Consider the following 26,930-nt stretch of genomic DNA (forward strand, 5'->3'; position numbering starts at 1 on the left):
GCTGCCCTGTGAGGACAGGCCGGGTGGGGAGCCCTGCCTGGCCATAACAACGAGCCCCATCCCCCAGCGCCAGGGCAATAACAGTGAAGAATGAGGGAGAGCCAGGACTTCCACTCCACCCGGCAACAACAAGGTGCCCCTCCCTCTCCATGCTGGGTTGACTTTCACCCCCACCCAAGAGTAATCAGGTCAGTGGAGACCACATAGGAGCAGTAACAAGGCACCCTCCCTTCCCATGCAGGGAAGGATCATTGAAGCCAGACCTCCCACCACTGCCCAGAAGTAAGGAGGTACCCCTGACCCCCACCAGGGTGTCAACCAAGGTCAAGTAGGGGACCTGGATTTCTACCCCCACCTGGCATTAATAAGGCCCAGGGCTAAAGGAGGCCTGCTGAAATAGATTACAAGAGGATCCAGCATCTCAGAACATAATACCCCAAATGTCCAGGGTATAATACAAAAATAATTTGTGGCCATGAGCAATGGCTCACACCTGCAATTCTAGCACTTTAGGAGACCACGGCAGGAGGATCGCTTGAGGCCAGGAGTTTGAGACCAGCCTGGGCAACATAGTGAGACCCTGTCTCTACAAAATGAAAAAATTAGCCTGGCATAGTGGTGCATGCCTGCAGTCCCAGATACTTAAAAGCTTAGGTGGGGGGATTGCTTGCGCCCAGTAGGTTGAGGCAGCAATAAATTGTGATTGTGCCATTGCACTCCAGCCTGGGCAACAGAGCAAGACTGTCTCAAAAAAATAAAAGAGGAAAAACTTCTCTCACACCAAGAACCAGGAAAATCTCAAATTTAATGAGAAAATGCAACCAACAGATGCCAACAACACCAAGACACAAATACTGGAATTATCTGAGAAGGATTTTAAAGCTGCCATCTTAAAAATGCTTTGGCAAGCAGTTACGAACATGTTTGAAACAAATGAAAAATAGAAAGCCTAAGCAAATAAATAGACACTACAAAGAAGAACCAAATTGATAGAATTTTAGAAAGCTGACTGGATGGGCTCAACATCCAGTGAGCTTTGTAAATAGAATGGAGGCTGGGTGTGTTGCCTCACGCCTGTAATCCCAGCACTTTGGAAGTCCAAGGCAGGCAGATTGTTTGAGGGCAGGAGTTCGAGACCAGCCTGGGCAACATGGTGAAACCCCATCTTTACTAAAATTACAAAAATCAGCCAGGCACGTTGGTGCACACCTGTAATCCCAGCTACCGGGGAGGCTGAGGTGCGAAAATCCCTTGAACCAGGGAGGCAGAGGTTGCAGTGAGCTGAGATTGTGCCACTGTACTCCAGCCTGGCGGGTGACAGAGTGAGACTTCATCTCAAAAAAAAAAAAAAAAATAGTACGGAGGTATGAGATAAAAAAAAAAAAAGTCGGCCGGGCGCGGTGGCTCTAGCCTGTAATCCCAGCACTTTGGGAGGCCGAGACGGGCGGATCACGAGGTCAGGAGATCGAGACCATCCTGGCTAACAAGGTGAAACCCCATCTCAACTAAAAAATACAAAAAATAACTAGCCGGGCGAGGTGGCGGGCGCCTGTAGTCCCAGCTACTCGGGAGGCTGAGGCAGGAGAATGGCGTAAACCTGGGAGGCGGAGCTTGCAGTGAGCTGAGATCCGGCCACTGCATCCCAGCCTGGGTGACAGAGCGAGACTCCCTCTCAAAAAAAAAAAAAAAAAAAAGTCATTGAATTTGAAGATAGAACAATAGAAATTACCCAATCTGAACAACAGAGAGAAAACAGACGAAAAAAAAAGAGAAAAGGACAGAACCTCAGGAACCTGTGGAACTAAAATAGAAGCTCTGACATTCATGTTTTTAGAGTCCAAGAGGAAGCGGAGAAAAAGTGGGGGCTGAAAAAATATTCAAAGAAATAGTAGCTGAAAACAATCCTGAACTTGGCAAAAGACAAACAATGGATTTAAGAAGTTAAGTGAACTCTGAAGAGGTAAAACCCCAAGAAATCCACTCCAAGGCACATCATGGTCAAACTCTTGAAAACTAAAGACAATGAAAAAATCTTGAAAGCAGAGAGAGAGAGAGAGAAATGACACTTTATTTAAAAGGGAAAAACGGGCCGAGCAACATAGCAAGACACTATCTCTACAAAAAAATTTTTTTAAATCAGCTGGGTGTGGTGGCGTGCACTTGTAGTCCTGACTATTTGGGAGGCTGAGGCCTCCTGGGCCCAAGGATTACTTGAGCCCAGGAGTTCAAGGCTTCAGTGAACTATGATTATGCCACGACACTCCAACAGAGTGAGACCTCATTCCTAAAAAAAAATCTAAAAATAAAAAATAAATAAAAGGAAAAAACAAATTACAGCAGATTTTTTTAAACTCAGAAACCATAGAAGCCAGCAAGAAGTGGCAAAACAGTTTTCAAGTGCTGAAAGAAAAGAACTGCAGAGCCATATATCCAGAGAAAGTATCCTTCAGGAATGAAGGAAAATCAAGGTATTCTCAGATAAAGAAAAACTAAGAGAATTTTTTGTTAGCAGATCTACCCTAAAATAATAATTAAAGGAAGTTCTTGAAACTGAAAGGAAAGATAAAAGAAGGAATCCTCCTGGAACATTGGGGAAGAGGAAAGAAAAATGGAAAGAGTAAAAATAGGGGTAAATATGATCAACTTTCCTTCTCTTGAGCTTTCTAAATTATGTTTGAGGGTTGAAGCAAAAATTATAACATTGTGGCCGGGCGTGGTGGCTCACGCCTGTAATCCCAGCACTTGGGGAGCCCGAGGCAGGTGGATCACTTGAGGTCAGGAGTTCAAGATCAGCCAAGCCAACATGGCGAAACCCTGTCTCTACTAAAAATACAAAAATTATCTGGCCTCCCAAAGTGCTGGGATTACCGGTGTGAGCCACGATGCCCGGTCTATAATTAACTTTTTAATGAATCACCAAACTGTTTTCCACAGTGGCTGTACCAGTTTACATTCCCATCAGCAATATACAAGTGTTTCAATTTCTACACTTCCCTGCAACACTCGGTTTTTTATTTTATTTTATTTTTATTTTTATTTGTGAATCAGGCAACCTCTCAAACCAGAGTAGGCTCAGAGACGCCTAACACTTGTTATTTTCTGTTTTTATAGTGGCCATCATAACGGGTGTGAAGTGGTATCTCACTGTGTTTTTTATTTGCATTTCACTAATGATCAGTGATGTTGAACATCTTTTCATGTGCTTATTGACCAACTATACATCTTCTTTGGAGAAAAGTCCTTTACCTGTTTTTTAACTGGGTTGTTTGTGTTTTTTGCTATTGAGTTGCAGAAGTTCTATACATAGTCTGGATATTAACCCCTCATTAGATACATGATTTGCAAATATTTTCTCCCATTTTTTGGGCTGCTTTTCACTCTTTTGATAGTGTCCCCTGATGTACAAAAGTCTTAAATTTTAATGAAGTTCAATTTATTTTTTTCCTTTTGTTGCCTGTGCTTTTGGTGTTATATCCAAGAAACTATTGCCAAATCCAATGTCATAAAGATTCTTCCCTATATTTTCTTTTTTCTCTTTTCTTTTTTTTTTTTTGAGACAAAGCTTCACTATGTCGCTCAGGCTGGAGTGCAGTGGTACCGTCTCAACTCACTGCAGCCTCCACCTCCCTGGTTAAGCAATTAGCCTCCTGAATACCTGGGATTACAGGCGCCCGTCACTATGCCTGCGTAATTTTTTTGTACTTTTAGTAGGGACGGGGTTTCACCACATTGGCCAGGCTGTTCTCAAACTCCTGACCTCAAGTGATCCTCCCACCTCAGCCTCCCAAAGTGCTGCGAATACAGGCGTGAGCCACTGTGTCCAGCTCGTCCCTGTGTTTTCTTCCAAGAATTTAAAAAATTTAGTTCTTATATTTATGTCTTTGGTTCATTTTGAGTTAATTTTTGTATGTAGTATAACAAGAGTCCCCAACCCCCTGTTGGAAACCAGGCTGCACACCAGGAGGTAAGTGGTGAGCAAGGAACCTTGTATTTAGCCACTCCCCCTCACTCACATTACCGCCTAAGCTCCGCTTCCTGTCTGGCAGCATTAGATTCTGATGGGAGCGCAAACCCTACTGTGAACTGTGAATGTGAGGGATCTAGGTTGCACGCTCCTTACGAGAATCTAATGCCTGAGGATTTGTCGCTATCTCCCATCACCCCGAGATGGGACTGTCATGTTGCAGGAAAAGCCCAGGGCTCCCACTGATTCTATATTATGGCCAGTTGTATAATTATTTCATTATATATTATAATGTAATAATAATGGAAATAAAGTATCCAATAATTGTAATGTGCTTGAATCATCCCCCAAACCTCCCCCAACCCTGGTCTGTGGAAAACCATCCCCCAACCCCAGTCTGTGGAAAAACTGTTTTCCACAAAATCAATCCCCGGTGCCAAAAAGGTTGGGAACTGCTGTGGTACAAGGTATGTATCCAATTTCATTCTTCTGCATGTGGATATCCAGTTTTCTTACCTGGGACACTTATTTTTTTTCTTTTTTAGACAAAGTCTTGCTTTGTGGCCTAGGCTGAAGTGCAATGGTGCAATCACAGCTCACTGCAGCCATGACCTTCCTGGGGTCAGGTGATCCTCCCACCTCAGCCTCCAGAGTAGCTGGGACTACAGGTGTGTGCCACCATGCCTGATTAATTTTTTGTATATTTAGTTAAGACAAGGTTTTGCCATGTTGCCCAGACTGGCAATCCACCCACCTCAGCCTCCCAAAGTGTTGGGATTACAGGTGTGCCCAGCCAGGACACTTTTAAAACTCCTCAAGACCAGGCTGTTGCATGGGAAAAAGTACTTGCAAATCATATATCTGATGATATATCATATGATGAGGGATTAATACTCAGAATATATACAGAACTTCTACAACTTAATAACAAAATACCAAACAACCCAGTTAAAAAACACGCAAAAGGGCTGGGTGTGGTGGCTCGTGCCTGTAATCCCAGCACTTTGGGAGGCCGAGGCGGGTGGATCACAAGGTCAGGAGATCGACCAGTATTGTGAAACCCCGTCTCTACTAAAAATACAAAAATTAGCCAGGCGTGGCGGCACACACCTGTAGTCCCAGCTACTTGGGAGGCTGAGACAGAAAAATCGCTTGAACCCAGGAGGCAGAGGTTGCAGTGAGCCAAGATCATGCCACTGCACTCCAGCCTGGCGACATAGGGAGACTAAGTCTCCAAAAAAAAAAAAAACCCAAAACAAACAAACAAACAAAAAACAGGCAAAGGACTTTTCTGCACCCCAGAATCTCTGTGGTGGGGCACAGGCATCAGAACTCAAGGTTTCCCAGGTGATTCCCATGGGCAGCCCGGAATACAACCATTGTCTATGACACTGAAATTTTAGTCCCAATTGTATTGGTCTCTGTATTCTCAGTTTCTAGCATGAGGTGTGGCCCATGGACACACAGAATAGGGTGTACACTGGGCCCCGTGGGGACTTTGGGAGATTCTATTCCTAGAAATTATCAAATAAATGGGCCCCCCAGCACCATGCCATGCCCACTGCTTTGCCAGGTGCATTCAAGAAGATGAACAAGAACTGACCATGGGTTCAGTCCCAGCAGAGTGTGGGAGGGATCGAGAGAGACTATAGAGTCAGATAGCAACAGAGTGATGGACAGTGTGGGGCAGGGTGTCTGTTCACAGAATCAGAGAGGCGTGGTTGCCTGGGGGCAGGGCTGGGGCACACACACCCTTGGATGGGATTGCAAGAAGGAGGAAGAGCTGGAGGTGAGCCTGCGAGGAGCCTTGTTGGAGAAGCTTCCCAATTGTTGCAGCAGCTAACTTCTGCAAAAGCCTGTCTGCCCATGCTTTCCACAGTGCCTCCTCATCTTTAACCAGGGATGAGAGCAGCACCTACCTCACCGGTCGACTGGGAGGATACCTGAGCTAAGGCATGAAAAGCACCCGGAACGGTGCCTGACACACAGGAAGCACTCAATATTGTCAGTTATATATTCCATCATTATCTCCTTTAATCTCAACAACCCTAAGAGATACATACCATTGGCTGGGCGTGGGGCTCAGCCTGTAATCCCAGCACTTTGGGAGGCCGAGGCAGGAGGATCACCTGAGCTCAGGAGTTCGAAACCAGCCTGGCCAACATGGTGAAACCCTGTCTCTACTAAAGATAAAAAAAAATTAGCCAGGCATTGTGGTGGGCGCCTGTATTCCCAGCTACTTGGGAGGCTGAACCATGAGAATTGCTTGAACCCGGGAAGTGGAGGATGCAGTGAGTCAAGATTCCACTCCAGCCTGGGCAACAGAGCAAGATCAGACTCTGTCTCAAAAAAAAAAAAAAAAAAAAAAAAAAAAAAAAAAAAAAAAGAGAGAGAGAGAGAGAGAGAGATGCATATCATTATCTCTTTTTTTTTTTTTTTTAAGTTGAAACTGGAGCTCAGAAAGGTGAAGTCAATTGTCCAATGTCACACAGCAGGAATGAGCCAGGATTCAGACTCTATTGTATCCAGCTCCAAAGCCCATGCACAAATCTTCCACAAAACTTGGGGACCAGAGGCTGGAGTCCTGGAATCCAGGAATCCAGAGTTGGAAGGGGTCACTGAAAGCCATTTTGTCTGGTCTAACCATTTCATTTGTAGAGAAAGATGACCAGAGAAGAGAGCATGTCAGATTGAGGAGGGTACAGAGCTCAGGCTTCTAAACAGACTGACAGGCAGGACAAGCCATGGCCTTGGCCTCAGCATCAGTCTCCCCACGAGTCAGCAAGCTCTGCCTCTCCCATCTCCAGCCAACACAGCTGAAGGCATACTAAGGAGCTGGGGTACCATCCAGGAGGAGGAGGACGAGCAGCCTCTGCGCCAAGAGCTCACCATCTGCCTCCCGCCCCAGGCTGGCAGAGATCACCCCAGAAGCCCCCAGCCCCTGTCCCTCTCAGCCTGGGCCTGCAGCCCAGAGACCCTCTGACAGGCCCCCACCGCAGCCTCCTCCCCACTGTGGGGAGGAAGTCAGGCAATTACAGATGACCTTTGCAGGAGAGCAGAATGTAAACTAGAATCCATTTTCCTGTGCAATCTTCATAATTACCACGGCAATTATCCCCAATGAGCCACTGTGACCAAGGCTTCACTCAGCCCAGGTGCTGAGCCTCTCCAGCCAGGTTTTGGTCCCTCACCCTTCCCATCATAGGCTGCCTTTAGTCCCGTGGCACAATCACCTGCACAACTGCTGCCTCTCTGCTCTCCAGCTACAACCACACAGCACACAGGGAGCTGACTTCATCCCTGTTGTAGGGATGGGGAAACTGAGGCTCGGCCTCACCAAGGATAAGGGGTCTGTAAGCAGTTGAGTTCTGATAGGAGTTAGACCTTAACACCTCACCTACACCCCATTTCTTCCCACTCTACATTCTCCTGGGCCTGGGCGACACAGAGGGACCCTGAGTAATCTCTCCTTCAGAAACACTGGGGAGATGGAAGCACAACTAGTACGATTTAGGAAAGTAGTTTCTAAACCTGTATGTGCAACAAAATCTCCTTTAAAAAATGCACATTCCTGGCCAGGCACGGTGGCTCACACCTGTAATCCCAGCACTTTGGGAGGCCAAGGTGGGTGAATCACCTGAGGTCAGGAATTCAAGACCAGCCTGGCCAACAGGGTGAAACCCTGTCTCTACTAAAAATACAAAAATTAGCCAGGTGTGGTGGCGGCGCCTGTAGTCCCAGCTACTCAGGAGGCTGAGGCAGGGGAATTACTTTAACCCAGGAGGTGGAGGCCGCAGAGAGGCAAGATCGTGCCATTGCACTCCAGCCTAGGTGACAGAGCGAGACTCCGTCTGGAAAAAAAAAAAAACATATTCCTGATCCCCACGTTGGAGATTCCGATTCTGCTGATCTAGGGTAAAATCCAAGTGTCCCTGTTTTGGTTTTCACTTATAAACTTCCTTCATGTGATTTCAATCATTAGCCCATATATGGGAAATGTTAGGTGATAAAGGAAAGAATTCCTGAATATTTCTTGTTCTTTCCCTCACTGTCACCATCTCCAACAACCAAAAGCTCCTTCTTTTGCACATCTAAATAACCACTGAGAGAGTTAAGGGAAGAGATGTGAGTCATTCACACTTTAGTATAAATAAGCTCACTCAGCTAGCTTTTTGCCTAATGCCTAGCTGAGATCCTGCCCATTTTGGGGGAGGAGAGGATAAGAATTAGGAGTGTTGATGGAGGAGGAAAGAGAAGAGAGCCGGAAGAGGGAGGGAATAGAGGTGCTTCTGAGAGAGGTGTTAAGAGTGAGGCGCCTTGAACTGAGCCAAATGACTTGAATGGTAAATACCGTAATGGGAAAACCAGAGAGAGGCTTGGACTTACAGTAACTAGCACTAGTGCCAGAGTTCAGACAGCAACTAACCAGTGTTTGCTGGAGCTCTGAGGGAGAGGATGAGCACAGCATAAAAGCCTGCCTATACAGCCGATAGCTGGGGGAGTGATCTAACGCCTCAATACTCAAAGTATGGTCCAAGGACCAGCAGTACTGGCATCACCTGGGAGTTTGTTAGAAATGCAGGCTGTGGCTAGGCTCGGTGGCTCATACCCTAGCACTTTGGGAGGGCAAGGCAGGAGGATTGCTTGAGCCCAGGAGTTCAAGAGCAGCCCGGGCAACACAGCCAAACACCGTCTCTACAAAAAATTTAAAAATTAGCCAGGCATAGTGGTACACACCTGTGGTTCCAGTTATTTGGGAAGCTGAGGTGGGAGGATTGCTGGAGCCCAAGAGGTTTAGGCTGCAGTGAGCTGTGAATGCACTGCTGCACTCAGGCCTGGGCAACACAGCAAGACTCTGTCTCAAAAAAGAACAAAGAAAAGAGGTCGGGCTCGGTGGTGGCTCACGCCTGTAATCCCAGCACTTTGGGAGGCCGAGGCGGGCAGATCACGAGGACAGAAGATCAAGACCATCCTGGCTAACATGGTGAAACTCCGTCTCTACCAAAAATACAAAAAAAATTAGCTGGGCATGGTGGCAGGCGCCTGTAGTCCCAGCTACTCGGGAGGCTGAGGCAGGAGAATGGCATGAACCCGGGAGGCGGAGGTTGCAGTGGGTCGCAATAGCACCACTGCACTCCAGCCTGGGCGACAGAGCGAGACTCTGTCTCAAAAAAAAAAAAAAAAAGGCCGGGCGCGGTGGCTCACGCCTGTAATCCCAGCACTTTGGGAGGCCGAGGCGGGCGGATCACAAGGTCAGGAGATCGAGACCACGGTGAAACCCCGTCTCTACTAAAAATACAGAAAATTAGCCGGGCGCGGTTGTGGGCGCCTGTAGTCCCAGCTACTCGGGAGGCTGAGGCAGGAGAATGGCGTGAACCCGGGAGGCGGAGCTTGCAGTGAGCCGAGATCGCGCCACTGCACTCCAGCCTGGGCGACAGAGCGAGACTCCGTCTCAAAAAAAAAAAAAAAAAAAGAACAAAGAAAAGAAATGCAGGCTTTTAGGACCACCAGACCTACTGAATCAGAATCTTTTAAAAAGGTCCCCAGGAGACACCTGTGTGCATTAAGGTTGGAGAAGCTCTGGTCTAACATTTAAGCACAGCGAGCTCTGGGAATGACCTGCTTCGAAGAGGACATTGATGAGCAAGAGGTAGGGGCAGACCATGAAACAAAGAATGGGGGTGGGCACTGGGGAACTGGGCAGAGCAGGTTAACTCTGCCAAGGAGCTAGCCTGAGTTGCTTTCTAAAGGAAGGGGAGGGTAAGATAGGCCAATAAAACTAACAAGTAGCTAAATTTTGTGTCCTGGACTTGGAATCTACAGCTTGGTTTCAGGGTCAGTTTTACTGATTTCTGTGTGACTTTGCCCAAGTAACTGACCTCGGTTTTGTCTTCTGTCAAATAGAGCTGATATTCTATTCTCTTGCTGCCTTTAGAGATATTATGAGAACCAAAGGAGCTAAGATGAGAAAAAGTGCATTGGAGGCCATGAAACGCTGGACAGAGCAAGTCAAAGCGGCTGCTTCCTAGTGTCCACAGAAGCCTGACCTCCCAGGCAGCAAAGCTTACCCTTGCTCCCTTCCCACACCTGACAGCTGGAATCCCATGCTGAAAGGAGCCGGACAAGCCTGGGCACTTGAGGATGTTATGATCTCACAATACTTTAATGTGTCTGCCAGGATTTGGTTTGGAAGACCCTTGGGATTAGAATCAGGTAGCCAAGTGAGGGTGGTCCAAGGGCTCCCCATATCTCACATCCTCCTACCCACTGGGGAGCATTGGTTCCCCACCAGGCTGCACAACAGAATCAGTGATGTCTGGACCATCAGGGTAACTAAAATGAAAAGACAGATAATATCAAGCGTTGGTGAGGATGCAGAGTAATCAGAACTCTCAAACACTGCTGGTGGGATTGTAAAATGGGATCAGCCATGTTGAAAACTATGCAGCAATCTCTATTGAAGTTCAGCACACATACCCCTTAGACCAGCACTTCCACCCTTGGGCTTACATGCAGCAGAAGTGAGTGCCCAGGCCACCAAAAGACATACACATGAATGCCTGCAGCAGCCATATTCATAGTAGCCCCCAAAAATCCACATGTCCCCCAATAGCTGAAAGACTAAGCAGATACACTGTGTCCAGTGCTATGCCCTGTGCCACCCCAAAGCCCAGCATCAGGGTGAAGACCCTCCATCCCCCAGCTGCAGGGGGTATTTACTGCTGACAGTTCTGAGAGTTCTTTTCCGAGAATTCCCCTCCTCTTGCTGGCCCCCTCCCAGGGGCAACTCATATCCAACAAGTGCTTGACCCAGGCCTGGATCCCTTGCTTGATTCAGGACAACTCTGAAGCGCCCTCCCAGCCCCAGCACTCCATGTGGGATCAACTGAGGCCTGTGTTAAAAGGGCATCTTAGCTCACCCTCTCCCACTCTCTGCCCTGTCCCACTTCCCTATCCTCTTTTCTCATGTGTGTGGTTTTTATTTACTTGTAACTTTTATTTTAGATACAGGTACATGTGCAGGTTTGTTACATGGGTATATATTGCACCCAGGTAGTGAGCACAGTATCCAATAGGTAGTTTCATGACCCACAGTTCCCTCCTTCCCTCCTCTAGAAGTCCATGGTATCTACTATTCCCATGTTTATATTCTTGGATGCTCAATGTTTAGCTCCCACTTATAAGTGAGCATGCACTGTTTGGTTTTCCGTTTATGCGTTAATTCACTTAGAATTATGGCCTCCAGGCCAGGCACAGTGGCTCGTGCCTGTAATCCCAGCACTTTGGGAGGCTGAGGTGGGTAGATCACTTGAGGTCAGGAGTTCGAGACCAGCCTGACCAACATGGCAAAACCCCATCTCTACAAAAATACAAAATTAGCCGGGCATGGTGGCGCGTGCCTGTAATCCCAGCTACTCAGGAGGCTGAGGCAGGAGAATCGCTTGGACCCAGGAGGTGGAGTTTGCGGTGAGCTGAGATCGAGCCATTGCACTCCAGCCTGGGCAACAAGAGCGAAACTCTGTCTCAAAATAAATAACAGTAAATAAAAATTAGCTGGGCATAGTGATGCGCGCCTGTAGCTACAGCTACTGGGGAGGCTGAGGCAGGAGAATTGCTTGAACCCAGGAGGAGGAGGTTGCAATGAGCAGAAATTGCACCACTGCACTACAGCCTGGGCAACAGAGTAAGACTCTGTCCCAAAAAAAAAAAAAAAGAATTATGGCCTCCAGCTCCATCCATGTTGCTGCAAAGGACATGATTTTATTCTTTTTCATAGTTGCATAATATTCCACAGTGACATACCATCTCACACCAGTCAGAATGGCTATTATAAAGGTCAAAAAAGAACAGATGCAGGCAAGGCTGAGGACAAAAGGGAACACATATACACTGTTGGTGGGAATGTAAATGAGTTCAGCCACTATGGAGAGCAGTTTAGAGATTTCTTAAAGAACTGAAAACAGAATTACCATCTGACCCGCAACGCCATCACTGGGGCATATGCCCAGAGAAAAACACATCATTCTACCAAAAAGAACATGCATTTGTATGTTCATCTCTACACTAGTCAAAATAGCAAAAAAGGGAATCAACGTGGTGGATTAAAGAAAATGTGGTGCATTTACACCACGGAGCACACAGCCCTCTCCTTTTATACGTGGTGTTCCAACGAGCACTTCCTAGCGACCCTCCTGCACAAAAGTCTCCAAGTCAGAACCGAACCTACCCCAGTTGGTATCAGGACTGATTCTAGGAAGCAGCCTCTGAACCCTGGGACCCAGAAGCTGGGTCGCCCACTGTCGCTGGTGCTAGGAGAGCTGGCACCCAGCAGGTAGCAGGGAAGAGACCGCACTGCAGGGACAAGAGCTCCCGAATTGGAGAGGCCGGGGGAGTGGTAATTAATTATAAAGTCTGTGGAAGGGGATGGCTGTGCTAGGGCCCGCGTGCACTAAAGAAAGACAACGCAAGGCTGAGTGTGACTCAGCACTAATTTAAGGCCAAGTGAGAAAGCCAAGGGCCTCCTTAGCAGCAAATAAATCCTCCTCTCCTGCAGCAGGAGGGGAGGAAAAAGCTGAGGAGCAGGCCAGGGCGTAGTTATGAGTGGAGCGTAAAACAGAAGAAGTTCAGTGCTCAGCCCACGATGAGTTGGCTGCGTCAAGTGCAGAACCTGCTTAGGAAAGAGTGAGGTGCGGAAGTGACCCCCGGCGAGCACTCCCCCTGCTTGAAGACTATGCAGATAGGCTCAGGGGCTGGCCCAAGGCCAGGGTGGGACATCAAGTGGGATAAAGGAGAGTCAATCCCATAATACGAGGATTAACACCCTGGCAAGAGGGCTTAACATGCTGCTTGGAGAAAACGAAAGCCCACAGTAGAAGTCACCAGGGATGCGGTGTCAGGCCGCGGAAGAAAGCATCCAAAGGCCTGGAGAAGAGGGCATGCTTGGGTGTCTGCCGTGTCTGGCCAGAAACCCACTCACTATCCGTCTCCTGCAGGAAGGCCGGGCAGCCACCTCATTTACCAAGGCCAACGGGAAAGCCCTAAGAAGCCCAGGTGAATGTCCTTTGAAGACCTGCTAGTTGGAGCTGCAGTTACAGAACTGGGCGCCCTGACAATAGCGGGGATGACAGGATCCCGAAGAAAGAGGCCAGGTGGCGGCGCCTGGTCATCAGAAGCGCAGGCTCAGGAGTCTTCAGGTGGAGGCAGTTACCACCGCTAGCAGCCAGGTCAGAGCTGCTGGACCCGCCAAGCCATGGAAATGGTTCATCGACTCCGTGTCCCAGGGCAAGCCAGATGGGCAGCCAACAAGGACACTGCCCACCCGATGCAATCAAAAGAGTCCAAGGGCTGGGCGTGGTGGCTGACACCTGTAATCCCGGCACTTTGGGAGGCCTAAGTGGGAGGATCCCTTGAGCCTAGGAGTTCAAGATCAGCCTGGGCAACACAGGGAGACCTTGTCTCAAAAAAAAAAAAAAAAGTTTTTAAATTAGCCAGGTGTGGTGGTGCATGCCTATGGTCCCAGCTACTCAAGAGGCTGGGGCGGGAGGCTCACTCGAACCCAGAGGTCGAGGCTGCAATCAGTGAGCCCTGATCACACTACTGCACTCCAGCCTAGGTGACAGAGTGAGACCCTGTCCCCCAAAAAAAAACAAAAAAGAGAGAACATCCAAGGCTTGATGATGGGGGTTGACAGCAGTAACCCAATGAAAAGTCCTGATCCTTTGAGAAGTTTCCAGACCTGAGGAAGGTTTCACATCCAACTGACTGAAGGAGAGACCAGGTCCCCAGAAGGAAGGACCCTGCAACCCCCGAATCAGCACATGTGATGATGATTCCATCATCCTTCCTGAGAAGGGCGTACATGCCTTTTACTTGAGTAACCATATGTGGGAGAAAGATGAGTACTCAGGCATTTCAAAGACTGTCAGACACAGGGTCCACATGGACATTGGTCTGGGGACCCAAAGAGGCATCATGGCCCCCTGTTAGGGTGGAAGCATATGGGGGCAGGTGATGAGTGGAGTCCCAGCCCAGCTTTGGCTCACAGGGAGTCCAGTGGATCCACAGGACATCCAGTGGTGGTCTCGCTGGTCCCTGAGTGTATAATTGGAATAGACACACATTGCAGAACCCCCACACTGGTGCTTTGGCCCGTGGGGCAAGAGCTACTATGATAGCTCTTGGAAGCCTCTGAAACTACCTGCCATCAAAGGAAGTGTGGCTGTGGGTTTTCGACGTCGAACCTGCCGGTCTCACCACACACAGCACCACCCAGCACTGCCGCTGGATGGGGTGATGTAACAGCCCCTTGAATGCAGCTGACCAAGAGCTCTACTGTACAGGATGGTGGCTGTAATTCCTGACAATGTGCTGTATTGTTGAGCATTGCTACAAGAATAGATTTTAAGTGTTCTCACCATAAAAGTATGTGAGGTCATGCATATGTTAATTAGTTTGATTTAGCCATTCCACAATTTCAAAACATCATGTTTCACACCATAAAAATATACTTTTTTTTTTTTTTTTTTGAGACAAACTCTCACTCTATCAACTCTCAGGCTGGAGTGCAGTGGCACCATCTCAGCTCACTACAACCTCCACCTCCCTGGCTCCAGCGATTCTCCTGCCTCAGCCCCCCAAGTAGCTGGAACTACAGGCACACGCCACCACACCTGGCTAATTTTTGTATTTTTAGTAGAGACAGGGTTTCACCATGTTGCCCAGGCTGGTCTTGAACTTCTGAGCTCAAGTGATCCGCCTGCCTCGGCCTCCCAAAGTATTAGGTTTATGGGTGTGAGCCACTGTGCATAGCCAATACAGACAATTTTTACTTGTCACTTTAAAAAATAATAGGCCAGGTAAGGTGGCTCATGCCTGTAATCCCAGCATTCTGGGAGGCCAAGGCGGGAGGATTGCTTGAGCCCAGGAACTCAAGACCAGCCTGGGCAACAAATCAACCAACCAGTCAATCAAATAAATAATAATAAAAAGATGCAGATGAGGTGTCAGCTTGGAGCTGATCCCCTGCAAGGGTGGTGAGCTGTCTTCTGGAACACGGCGCACACTGTAATGACTACTGCATGGTGCTGAGTCCCTAATGGGACCAGAATAGATGCGTCTAAGAACTACAGAGTAGAAGTAGGAAGAGCCCCACTCACCATCACACCCAGGGACAACTCTGGGCACTGCGAGGTTAGAAATCCTGGTTCCCAAAGGGAAAATAGTTCCACCAAGAGACAGCAAGAGTCAGATTAAACTTTCAGCTATAACTACCACCACTTCCCTTCAGGTCCCTTGTGGCAAGAAACCAGCAGGGAAAAAACAACAACAACACAGAGTCACCATCCTGGCAGGAATAACTGGCCCTGATCATCCACAGGCGCCTTCTGTAAAAGCCTCACACTGTTTGTACAGCAAGGGCCAGGGAAGAAGAATAGCATTGGCAGCCAGGCAATTCCCTGGGACATCTCTTGGTGCTCCCTTGCCTGGTATTGATGGGAAATGGGCAAGGGCAATGGTCATGGTTTGAGAAGAGCAGGAAGGTCAGAGACTCAGACTCCCTCAGACATGAGGGGCCGGGTCCCCTCACAAGGTAAGCCACCTAGACCAACAGAGGTGCTAGCCAAGGTCAGGGTCACTGAGGAGGGAGATTACAAGTGTCTGTTGTGGCCCAGAGTCCTGCTGCAGCAGCAGGACTGTCGCTCGTCTCACTGACCTTCCCCTTATTAGCTTCCCCAGGAAAAGAGACCAACCAGGACTCTGAAGAAGCTGTTCCCAGGTGGGATTAATTATGATAAGGGCTCAGATTTCCAAGTAGTGCGAGGGGCAGGCTGCGGTGGGTGCTGTAGGTTTGCCACCTCCTCAGGGTGAGGTCGCTTTTGACCCCAGCTGTTGGGGGTGTTGCCTGCTGATGGCCCACGCCTGAGTCCTTCTCTGGGCATTGCCCTGGGCTGAAGGGAGCCCCCTCGTCCAAGGTTATGCCTCCTCCCCAGAGACAGCCTGCACTGACCAGTGACTGCACTGACCAGCCGCACTGACCAGTGACTGGTCAATGCAGGGGTGCAAAGCCCTGGCCCCTTGCCTTAATATGATATGATGTTCAAGAGTCACCCCAGCTTCAGGGCTCCATGTGGGGTCAGCTGAGGCCTCTACTGTGACTTCTCCTTCAGCCCAGTCCTCCATCCTTCAATCCTGTTGATTCCAGCAGCAACCTCCTGAATCCAAACCTCCTGCATCCAAACCTTCAGCTCAGACTATTTTTTCCAGAGACTAGACCTACGCCAACTACACAGTGGTGGAGAAGGGCAAACCACTCAGCCCACCGGAGCATGGCGGACTCTCACAGATGGAGCACTGAGCGTCAAACAGCACATTCCACGTGATTCCATGTCTATGAAGTTCCAGAACAGGCAAACCTGGTCCTGACAGGAGAGTGGTTACCAGGGGCAGACATGAACTGGGAAGGGGCAGGAGGGAACCTTCCGGGATGCGGGATCCTGTTCTGTGTAGTGGCTCATGTTCACTGACATGCACTTTGTACTTTAATTAATTAACTGATGGATTGATCGAGACAGGGTCTCACTCCATCGCCCAGGCTGGAGTACAGTGGTACAATCATAGCTCACTGCAGCCTCAACCTCCCTGGGCTTAGCTGATCCTCCCACCTCAGCCTCCTAAGCAGCTGGGATTACAGGCGCACACACCCAGCTAATTTTTTTTTTTTGCGGGGGGTACAGACCAGTGCCATGTTGCCCACACTGGTCTCAAACTCCTGAGTTCAAGTAATTTGCCTGCCTCAGCCTCCCAAGGTGCTGGGATTACAGGCGTGAGCCACCACACCCAGCTATATCTCAATTTAAAAAATACCAATGCCCAGGCCCCAGCCCAGTTAAATCAGAAAATTCTAATGTGCGGCCAGGGTCCAGAAGACCCTAGGCTGGGGTCTGCTGCAGCGGAGACAGGCGCTGTCCCGACATGCAGAGCGGCTCCAAGGCAGGAGGAGAGAGAGGAGCCCACGGAGCAGGGCCCCGGAAGGCAGCCTTACACGGCTGACAGGGTAGCGGTGGGAACAGAGTGGCCCAGGTGTGTTGTGCCCATAGAGCTTAGGGGAGGGAGGAAGAGGACCAGCAATGACAACGTCACCTTCTCGCTGTCTGGCCTTGGGACATCACTTTCCCTGTCTGGACCCCAGTGTCCTCCCTGCTGGTGCAGCACTGGACTGGAATGGGAGGCGGAAGGGACAGGGTGTAGTCGAATCCCAGTTCCATACCCCATGCCCTCCAGGCCCCGTTCAGACCTCAGTCCTGCCCTAGCTGGCAACTTACCTGGCCCCCTTCCTGTTTTCTCATCTGCAGAGCGGGGGTGATGGCGCCTACTTCACCCGGTGGCTGTGAGAACTGCATTGGAGACAAATATTTTACAACACCTCCTCCTCCCTCCCTCTCAGCTGACGGCTGTGCCGCTTATTTCTCTGAGAAAAAGGGAGGCACCTAGAGACACTGCGGCCCCACACCCACCTCACCCCACCCCTAGGCCCTGCCGCCCTCCCCCTGGGTTCCCAGGCCCCCTGTCCCTCCACCCCTCACCCCTTAGGCTGGGCACTCCTGCTGCCGGGCTGGGATGTGCTCTCCCCTCTCCCGAATGATTGGTTTTCCCTCACATAGAATCTGTCCCATCCAGAGAGAATCATGCTGTTGTTTCTCTCATTTAAGAGAAAGTCAAAAGGGTCCCCTAGACCGCCCAGTGCCCCCCACGTTGTGGGCCCATGTGTCTCCTCCCTCCGGTGGCAGAGGACACTCCTGGAAAGGCCCGCCCATCCTCTCCACCTCCACTCCCTCCGAAGCCTTTCCAGTCGGCCTCTGGCCCTCACCAGCCACTGCTGACCCCCATGGCCAGTCTCCAGTCCTCCTCCTTGGCAGCACGCTGTCCGCCCTGGCACCCGTGCCTCCGGGCTCCTCAGACACCACACTCCCACTCTGTGTCGCACCTCCGTCTCCCTGGGTGGGCCCTCACAGGGCCAGGACTCAGGCCTGGGGCCTCTTCTCTTCTCCACTCATGTCTACTCCCTCTGGGATCTCATCAGAGCAGTGGCCTTAGATCTCCCTGAACTCCAGCCTCACACATCCACCCACCTCCTCAACAGCCCCACTTGGATGTAGGCACTTACCATGTCCCCATCTGACAGCCCCCAGCCTGCCCCAACGCTGGCCTTTGCCATCTCAGGACACAACACCACTGTTCACCCAAGAACTTAGGAATCTCCCTCACCCTACACCCCGCTGACTCTCCCTTCAAAATATACGCAGAATCCAGCCACCTCTCACCTGTCGGCCACAGACGCCAGGGTCTGCCCCAGCCCCCTCTCCCACCCGGAGGGCTGTGTGGCCTTCTAATGAGCCCCCCTGCTTCCACCCTCGCCCCCTACTGTCTATCTGCCAGACGGCAGCTGCAGTCATCTTTTTAAAACATAAATAATGTCACTAAAGTTGATACACAACCCCCCACTGCTAAATTAGACTGGCTTTTTTTAAAATTGAAAAATAAAAACACAAATATAATTTTGACACATCACACCCCTGCCGAAACCCTCCAGCGAGTGACTCACCCATCTGAGAACAGGTTGGCTGTGCCTCCGGGCCCCAACCTGTTGACTCATCCTCCCCCACTCCCCACGACCACTCTCCACGCCTCACTCCACCCCAGACCCCCTGTGCTTCCTCTTCCCTGCCTCGGAGCTAGCACCTGCGGCTTCCTGTCCCGAGATCCTTCTCCCTTGATATCTGCAGGGCACATTTCCTTGCGTTAAGTCTCTGATTCATGATCCTGACCCCCACTTTTGCCCCATCCAGAACAGCCAGCCCATGCCCCACACCCCTTACTTAAACCCTCACCCTGCCTTATTTTTCCTTTGTAACACTTGTCACTTCCTAATATATTTGTGTGTGTATGTGGATATATATATTTTTTAATTAATAGATTTTATTTTTTAGAGCAGTTTTAGGCTCACAGAAAAATTGACTAGAAAGTACAGACAGTTCCCATACACCCCCTCCCACCCACACAGTAGCCACCCTTACTGTCCATACCGTGCATCTATGTGGTACATTTGTGAGGACTGATGAACCTACACTGACACATCATTATCACCCAGAGTCCATAGTTTACATTAGGGTTCACTCTTGGTGGTGTGTATTCTATAGGTTTGACTATAGGTTGATGACAGGTAACTACCATTGTAGTATCATACAGAAAAGTTGCCCTGCCCTAAAAATCCTCTGTGCTTTCTACCTATTTATCTCTCCCTGCCCCACCCCAATCTCTGATAACCACTGATCTTTTCACTATCTCCATAGTTTTTCCTTTTCCAGAATGTCACCTAGTTGGAATCACACAGTATGTGGCCTTTTCAGGTTGGCTTCTTTCACTTAGTAAAACGTATTTAAGGTTCCTCCTTGTCTTTTCATGGCTTGATAGCTCATTTATTTTGAACACTGAATAATATTCCATTGCCAGGATGTGCCACAGTTTATATAACCATTCGCCTACTGAAGGACATCTTGATTGCTTCTAAATGTTGGCAATGAAATGTCTTGACATTCACAGGACACAGCAGCATGATAAAGGCCCTGATGGGCCGGGCACGGTGGCTCACGCCTGTAATCCCAACACTTTGGGAGGCTGAGGCGGGTGGATCACGAGGTCAGGAGTTCGAGGCCAGCCAGACCAAGATGGTGAAACCCCATCTCTACTAAAAATACAAAAATTAGCCAGGCACGGTGGCAGGTGCCTATTATCCCAGCTACTCAGGAGGCTGAAGCAGGAGAATCGCTTGAACCAGGGAGGCAGAGCTTGCAGTGAGGCGAGAATGTGCCACTGCACTCTAGCCTGGGCGACAGAGCAAGACTTCATCTCAAAAAAAAAAGGCCCTGATGAGGCCTACACTGAAGAGCACCCTTTACTTGGGTTGAACCTAAAAGTAAATTTCCCAAATTTGACCACGGACAATCTGTCCAGGTGCTACCTCCCACCTCCTGGGTGCCACAGGAGCTCACACTAGGATGACAAGTCCCCTCTCTCAGCTGGGGCAGCCCATAAAGTCCTTGAAGGGGCTGAGCGTGGTGGCTCACGCCTGTAATCCCAACACTTTGGGAGGCCGAGGCAGGTGGATCACCTGAGGTTGAGAGTTCGAGACCAGCCTGACCAAAATGGAGAAACCCCGTCTCTACTAAAAATTAAAAATTAGCCTGGCATGGTGGCACATGCCTGTAATCTCAGCTACTCGGGAGGCTGAGGCAGGAGAATCGCTTGAACCCGGGAGGCAGAGGTTGCAGTGAGCCGAGATCACACCATTGCACTCCAGACTGGGCAACAGGAGTAAAGCTCTGTCTCAAAAAAAAAAAAAAAAGAAAAAAAGTCCTTGAAGGAGAAAGACTGCGGCTAAGAGCCACAGAGCAGGGCGCCAGAACCCACGTAAAGGGAGCGGTGGAATTTGGAGGTTTGGAGCACGTGTGCCCAGCTGGGGTGAGGACCCCTAGAGGAGCAGTAGGAACTAAACTGCGACCCAACTCTGGTGCCCACAGGCTATGTGGCCCTGCGCAAGCCACTCCCCTCCTCTGTCCTGCAGCATTACTGCAAGATGAAGGGGCTGAGCAAGGTTGGTCCTACAGCCCAGGGCCCTTTGTCCAGAGCTTCAGAGGCTCTTGGATGGGACCTTAGGTTGACTTCTAGAATTCAAAAAGTCTGGGTCGGGCATGGTGGCTCACGCCTGTAATCCCAGCACTTTGGGAGGCCAAGGTGGGCAGATCACTTGAGCCCAGGAGTTCGAGATCAGCCTGGATAACATGGCAAAACTCCGTATCTACTGAAAATACAAAACATTAGCCAGGTGTGGTTGCTTACACCTGTAGTCCCAGCTACTTGGAAGGCTGAGGTGGGAGGATCCCTTGAACCCAGGAAGTCGAGGCTGCAGGGAGCCATGATTGTGCCACTGCACTCCAGCCTGGGCAACAAGAGTGAGACCCTGTCTCAAAAAAAAAAAAAAAAAAAAAAAAGGTTAAACATGGAGTTGGCCAGGCACTGTGGCTCACAACTGTAATCCCAGCACTGTGGGAGTGGGAGGCCAAAGTGGGCAGACCACCTGAGGTCAGGAGTTCAAGACCAGCCTGGCCAACATGGCGAAACCCTGTATCTACTAAAAAATACAAAAATTAGCCGGTCGTGGTGGCAGGCACATGTAATCCCAGCTACTCAGGAGGCTGAGGTAAGGAGAATTAATTGAACCCAGGAGGCAAGAGAAGGTTGCAGTGAGCCGATATCATGACATTGCACTCCAGCCTGGGCAACAGAGTGAGACTCCATCTCAAACAAAAAAAACAAAAAAACAAAAACATAGTTACCATACGACCCAGCAATTCTACTCCTAGGTATATATCCAAGAGAAATGAAAACACATGTTCACAGAAAAACACGCATATAAATGCTCTTAGATGCATTATTCATAAAAACCAAAAAGTGGAAACAACTCAAATGTCCATCAATGGATGAACGGATAAACAAAACGTAGTATATTCACACAAGGCAATATGAATCAACCATGAAAAGGAACGCAGTAGTTGCACGCTACAAAGAGGGGTGACCCTTAGAAACATTATACTAAGTGAAAGAAACCAAGGCCGGGCGCGGTGGCTCACGCCTGCAATCCCAGCACTTTGGGAGGCCGAGGCAGGCAGATCAGCTGAGGTCAGGAGTTTAAGACTAGCCTGCCCAACATGGTGAAACCCCATGTCTACTAAAAATACAAAAATTAGCCAGGCGGGGTGGCACGTGCCTGTAATCCCAGCTACTTGGGAGGCTGAGGCAGGAGAATCTCTTGAACCCGGGAGGTGGAGAGATGGCAGTGAGCTGAGATTATGCCACTGCACTCCAGCCTGGGCAACAGAGCAAGACTCCTTCTCAAAAACACAAAAACATAGGCCAGGCGTGGTGGCTCACGCCTGTAACCCCAGCATTTTGGGAGGCCAAAGTGGGCAGATCACCTGAGGTCAGGAGTTCAAGACCATCCTGACCAACCTGGAGAAACCCCATCTCTACTAAAAATACAAAATTGGCCAGGTGTGGTGGTGCATGCCTGTAATCCCAGTTACTCGGGAGGCTGAGGCAGGAGAATCGCTTGAATCCATGAGGCAGAGCTTGCAGTGAGCCGAGATCACACCATTGCACTCGAGCCTGGGCAACAAGAGCGAAATTCCGTCTCAAAACAAACAAACAAAAAAAGAAGCCAGTGACAAAAGGCTCATATGATTCAATTTATGTGAATCTTCCAGAATAAGCAAATTTATAGAGACAGAAAGTTGTTTGGTGGTTTCCAGAGCTGAGGGAGGGGGAATTAGGAAGTAGCTGTTAATGGATATGGAGGTTTTTTTTGGAGTTATGGAACATTCTGGAATTAGATAGTGGTTACCCAACTTTGTAAATATACTAAAAGCCACTGAAGTGTACATTTGAAAAGGGTAAATATTATAGTATATGAATCATATTTCAATAAAAAAATATGTTTATATAAAAGATCCACAGCTCCTTGGAGAGCTGGCTGAGTCCAGCTCTGAGGAACATGGAACATCTTCACACCAGAAAGCACGGGCATTTCCAAAGACTGGTGTTAACATATGAAAAGGATGTCAGAAGCCGGGCGCGGTGGCTTGCGCATGTAATCCCAGCACTTTGGGAAGACAAGGTGGCTGGATCATTTGAGATCAGGAGTTTGAGACCACCCTGGCCAACATGGTGAAATCCCATCTAAAGATACTGAAGATCCAAAAATTAGCCAGGCATGGTGACGCACACCTGCAGCCCCAGCTACTCGGGGGGCTGAGGCAGAAGAATCACTTGAACCCAGGGAGGTGGAGGTTGCAGTGAGCCGAGATCACACCACTGCACTCCAGCCTGGGCAACAGAGTGAGAACTTGTCTAAAAACAAAGAAAAGAAAGAAAGAAAATGATGTCAGAGTCCACTTGAAGAAGTTCCCACTGGCCAAAGATGAGACAATTTGAGCATTACTGAGAATAATGAGTGCAAGTGCTAAAATACATCAAATTTATAAAAATCCATAATGATAATGAAAACCAAATTCCAAAAAAAAAAGAAAAAAAGGCTGCGAGTAACCACATATCTGCAAGAATGTGGGCCACTGGATTCTGCACACACTGCTTTGTGTAGGTGTGATTTGGTACAAGCACTCTGGAAAACAGTTTCACATTATCTATAAGGTTGAAGATAGCATACCCCATGACCTAGTGATTCCATTCCTTTGCATAAACCCTGAAGAGCTGCATGCATATGTTTACCTGGGGATATGTATAGAGCAGAAATTTTTTTTTAAGTACTTTTTATTTTATGCCTTCATGGAAGCCAGCAGAACTTTTCCTAGTAGACAGAAATCAGAAAAAAACCCTGATGTCTGTAAACAGACTAGACAAGTATATCATGGTTTATTCACATATTAGAAACTATTATATATAAGGAAAAATGAGATGCCAGGTACAGTGGCTCATGCCTGTAATCCCAGCACTTTGGGAGGCCGAGATGGGCAGATTGCTTGAGCCCAGGAGTTGAAGACCAGCCTGGGTAACATAGGGAGAGTCCCATCTCTACAAAAAAAGTTTAAAATTACCTGGGTGTGGTGGTGCACACCTGTGGTCTCAGCCACTTGAGAGGCTGAGGTGGCAGAGGTTTTGAGCCCGGGAGGCAGAGGTTACACTGAGCCGTGATGGCACCACTACACTCCAGCCTGGGTGACAGGGTGAGATCCTTTCTCAAAAAAAAAAAAAAAAAAGAAAAGAAAAGAAAATGAAAGGACTGATGCTACAAATAACAACCCAGATGCCTGGTAAAAAGAAAATGTTAGTTTAAAAAAAGAACAAACTGGCCGGGCGCGGTGGCTCAAGCCTGTAATCCCAGCACTTTGGGAGGCCGAGACGGGCGGATCACGAGGTCAGGAGATCGAGACCATCCTGGCTAACACAGTGAAACCCCGTCTCTACTAAAAAATACAAAAAACTAGCCGGGCGAGGTGGCGGGCTCCTGTAGTCCCAGCTACTCGGGAGGCTGAGGCAGGAGAATGGCGTAAACCCAGGAGGCGGAGCTTGCAGTGAGCTGAGATCCGGCCACTGCACTCCAGCCTGGGTGACAGAGCGAGACTCCGTCTCAAAAAAAAAAAAAAAAAAAAAGAACAAACTTTAGATTCCAGGAGTGGAGGCTCATGCCTGTAATCCCAGCACTTTGGGAGGCCGAAGTGGGTGAATCACCTGAGGTCAGGAGTTCGAGACCAGCCTGGCCAACATGGTGAAACCCCATCTCCATTAAAAATATAAAAATTAGCTGGGCGTGGTGGCATGTGCCTGTGGTCCCAGCTACTATAGAGGCTGAGGCAAGAGAATCACTTGGGCCCAGGAGGCGGAGGTTTCAGTGAGCTGAGATTGTGCCACTGCACTCCAGCCTGGGTGACAGAGCAAGACTCTGTCTCAAAAAGTAATAATAATAATAATACAATTAAAAATAAAATTAAAAAGAACAGACTTTAACGAAATACATAATTCATTACTTAAAATTTAAAAAGACCAAGTGTGGTGGCTCATGCCTATAATCCCAGCACTTTGAGAGGCCGAAGCAGGATGATCACTTGAGCCCAGGAGTTCAAGGCCAGCCTGGGCAACAGAGGGAATCCCCATTTCTCTAAAAAAAAAAAAAAAGAAAATAAATTAAAAAGACAGCTGGGCATGGTGGTGCACTCCTGTGGCACCAGCTTCTCAGAAGGCTGAGGTGGGAGGATTGCTTGAGCCCAGGAGCTTGAGCCTAAATGGGCCAAGATCACGCTACTGTGCTCCAGCCTGAGCAAGACTCTGTTTCAAAAAAGAAAGAAAGAAAGAAAAATCAGAAAATTCAAAAAGAAACAGAACTCTTTGGTTTTGGATGCATACTTAGGTGATAAAACCAAAAACAAAGCAGTGAATAACCCTAACGATCTAGAATGGCGGGTTCCAATTGGGGAGGCAGGGGCTTGTGATGGGAAAGGGTCTGAGGGGGTCCTTTGGTGCTGTGGCAATGTTCGGATTTGTTTTACCTACATGATGGAGACACTGGCTTTATATTAAATTTGTTAAAATGTTGCTGTGGTTTGAGTGTGTCCCCTCCAAAACACATGTTGAAATTTGATTCCCAATGTGGCTGTGTTGGGAGGCAGGGCCTAGTGAGAGGCATTTGGATTACAGGGCACTGTCCTCAGGACTAGAATAATGCCACCTTGCGGGAGCGCTGTGGGAACGGATTAGTTCCCATGAGAGCACGCTGTTATAAAGTGAGCCTAGCCTCTTGTCTGTGTCACTTCTGCATTCGCCCACTGTCGCTCTGGCACCTGCTCCTGTCATATTAGAATGCAGCCAGGTGGTCCTCACCAGAAGCCACGCAGACCCGACGCCATGCTGCTTGGACTTCTCAGCCTCCAGAATTGTGAGCCAAATAAGCTCCTTGTCCTTTTAAATTACCCAGGCTCAGGTATTCTGTTATAGCAACACAAAAAAGACTACGACAAATGTACAACCTATTTTATATATGTTTATATTTTAAAAAAGGAAAAAATATTCATTGGTCACCATTGGAGGTTGCTATAGCACCAACTCATTCCTTTAAAAATGGATAAATAGGCTGAGTGCGATGACTGACACCTGTAATTCCAGCACTTTGTGAGGCCAAGGCGGGCGGATCACAAGGTCAGGAGTTCGAGACCAGCCTGACCATCATAGTGAAACTCCATCTTTACTAAACACACAAAAATTAGCCAGGAGTGGTGGCGCGTGCCTGCAATCAGCTACTTAGGAGCCTGAGGCAGGAGAATCACTTGAACCCGGGAGGTGGATGTTGCAGTGAGCTGAGATGGTGCCACTGCACTCCAGCCTGGGTGACAGAGCGAGATTCCATCTCAAAAAAAAAAAAAAAAAAAAAGATAAATAGGCTCAGCGTGGTGGCTCACGCCTGTAATCCCAGCACTTTGGGAGGCTGAGGTAGGTGGGTCACAAGGTCAAGAGTTCAAGACCATCGTGGCCAATATTATGAAACCCCGTCTCTACTAAAAACACAAAAAATTATCCAGGCACAGTGGCACGCACCTGTAGTCCCAGCTACTTGGGAGGCTGAGGTAGGAGAATCACTGGAACCCGGGAGCCAGAGGTTGCAATGAGCCAAGATCACACCACTGCACTCCAACCTGGGCGACAGAGCGAGACTTTGTCTCAAAAAAAAAAAGGATAAAGGGGCCGGGCTTGGTGGCTCATGCCTGCAATCCTAGCACTTTGGGAGGCTGAGGCGGGAGGATTACTTGGGCCCAGGAGTTCAAGACCAGCCTGGGCAACATGGGGAGACCCTGTCTCTACAAAAAAAAAAAAAAAAAAAAATAGCCAGGCTTGGTGGCACAAAGCTGTAGTCCCAGCTACTGGGGAGGCTGAATTGTGAAGATCACTGAAGCCCAGGAGGTTGAGGCTGTGGTAAGCTAAGATCATGCCACTGCTCTCCAGCCTGGGCAACAGAGTGAGACCCTGTCTCAAAAAGCAAATCAAAAAAAGGATGAAGGGAAGGAATGGAGCCTTTACCCTTCAGTATGCACCATGTTTCAGAATAACAAAATAGGTGAAGAGGAATAGTTCTTCGTAGAAGTCTAGCTCATAAATACAAACAAAATGATCAAATTAGAAAAAAAGTAACCATCTGGAGAGGAGAAAGTGTGATGGAAATCGGACTTGAGCTTGCAGTAAAGATGAGATGGCCAGAGCCCTCAGGGGTCCTCATCTTTCTGTGCCCCTGGTCCCCCAGCTGTTGCAGGGAGTGCCTGTTCCCTGCAGACCACAATACCCCAGCAGGCCACACCCACAGTGAGACGGACATGATTCTCTTTCTTTCTTTCTTTCTCTCTCTCTCTTT

General features: G+C 48.8%; 1 protein-coding gene across 2 annotated transcripts in view; it reads right to left on the reverse strand.

Annotated features, from left to right (window-relative positions):
- Positions 1-26,930, reverse strand: part of PACSIN1 (protein kinase C and casein kinase substrate in neurons 1) — a 68,900-nt gene that overhangs the window by 30,471 nt on the left and 11,499 nt on the right. Inside the window, exon 2 of one of the 2 annotated variants that reach the window (XM_015449547.3) lies at positions 17,287-17,358. The exons of the other annotated variant lie outside the window; for it this stretch is intronic. The gene's annotated coding sequence lies outside the window, so the exon portion shown is untranslated. The remainder of the gene's footprint in view (positions 1-17,286; positions 17,359-26,930) is intronic. 2 annotated transcript variants of the gene reach the window in all.

This window comes from Macaca fascicularis, chromosome 4, assembly GCF_037993035.2.
Source record: "Macaca fascicularis isolate 582-1 chromosome 4, T2T-MFA8v1.1".
In the NCBI taxonomy this organism is placed as follows: domain Eukaryota; kingdom Metazoa; phylum Chordata; class Mammalia; order Primates; family Cercopithecidae; genus Macaca; species Macaca fascicularis.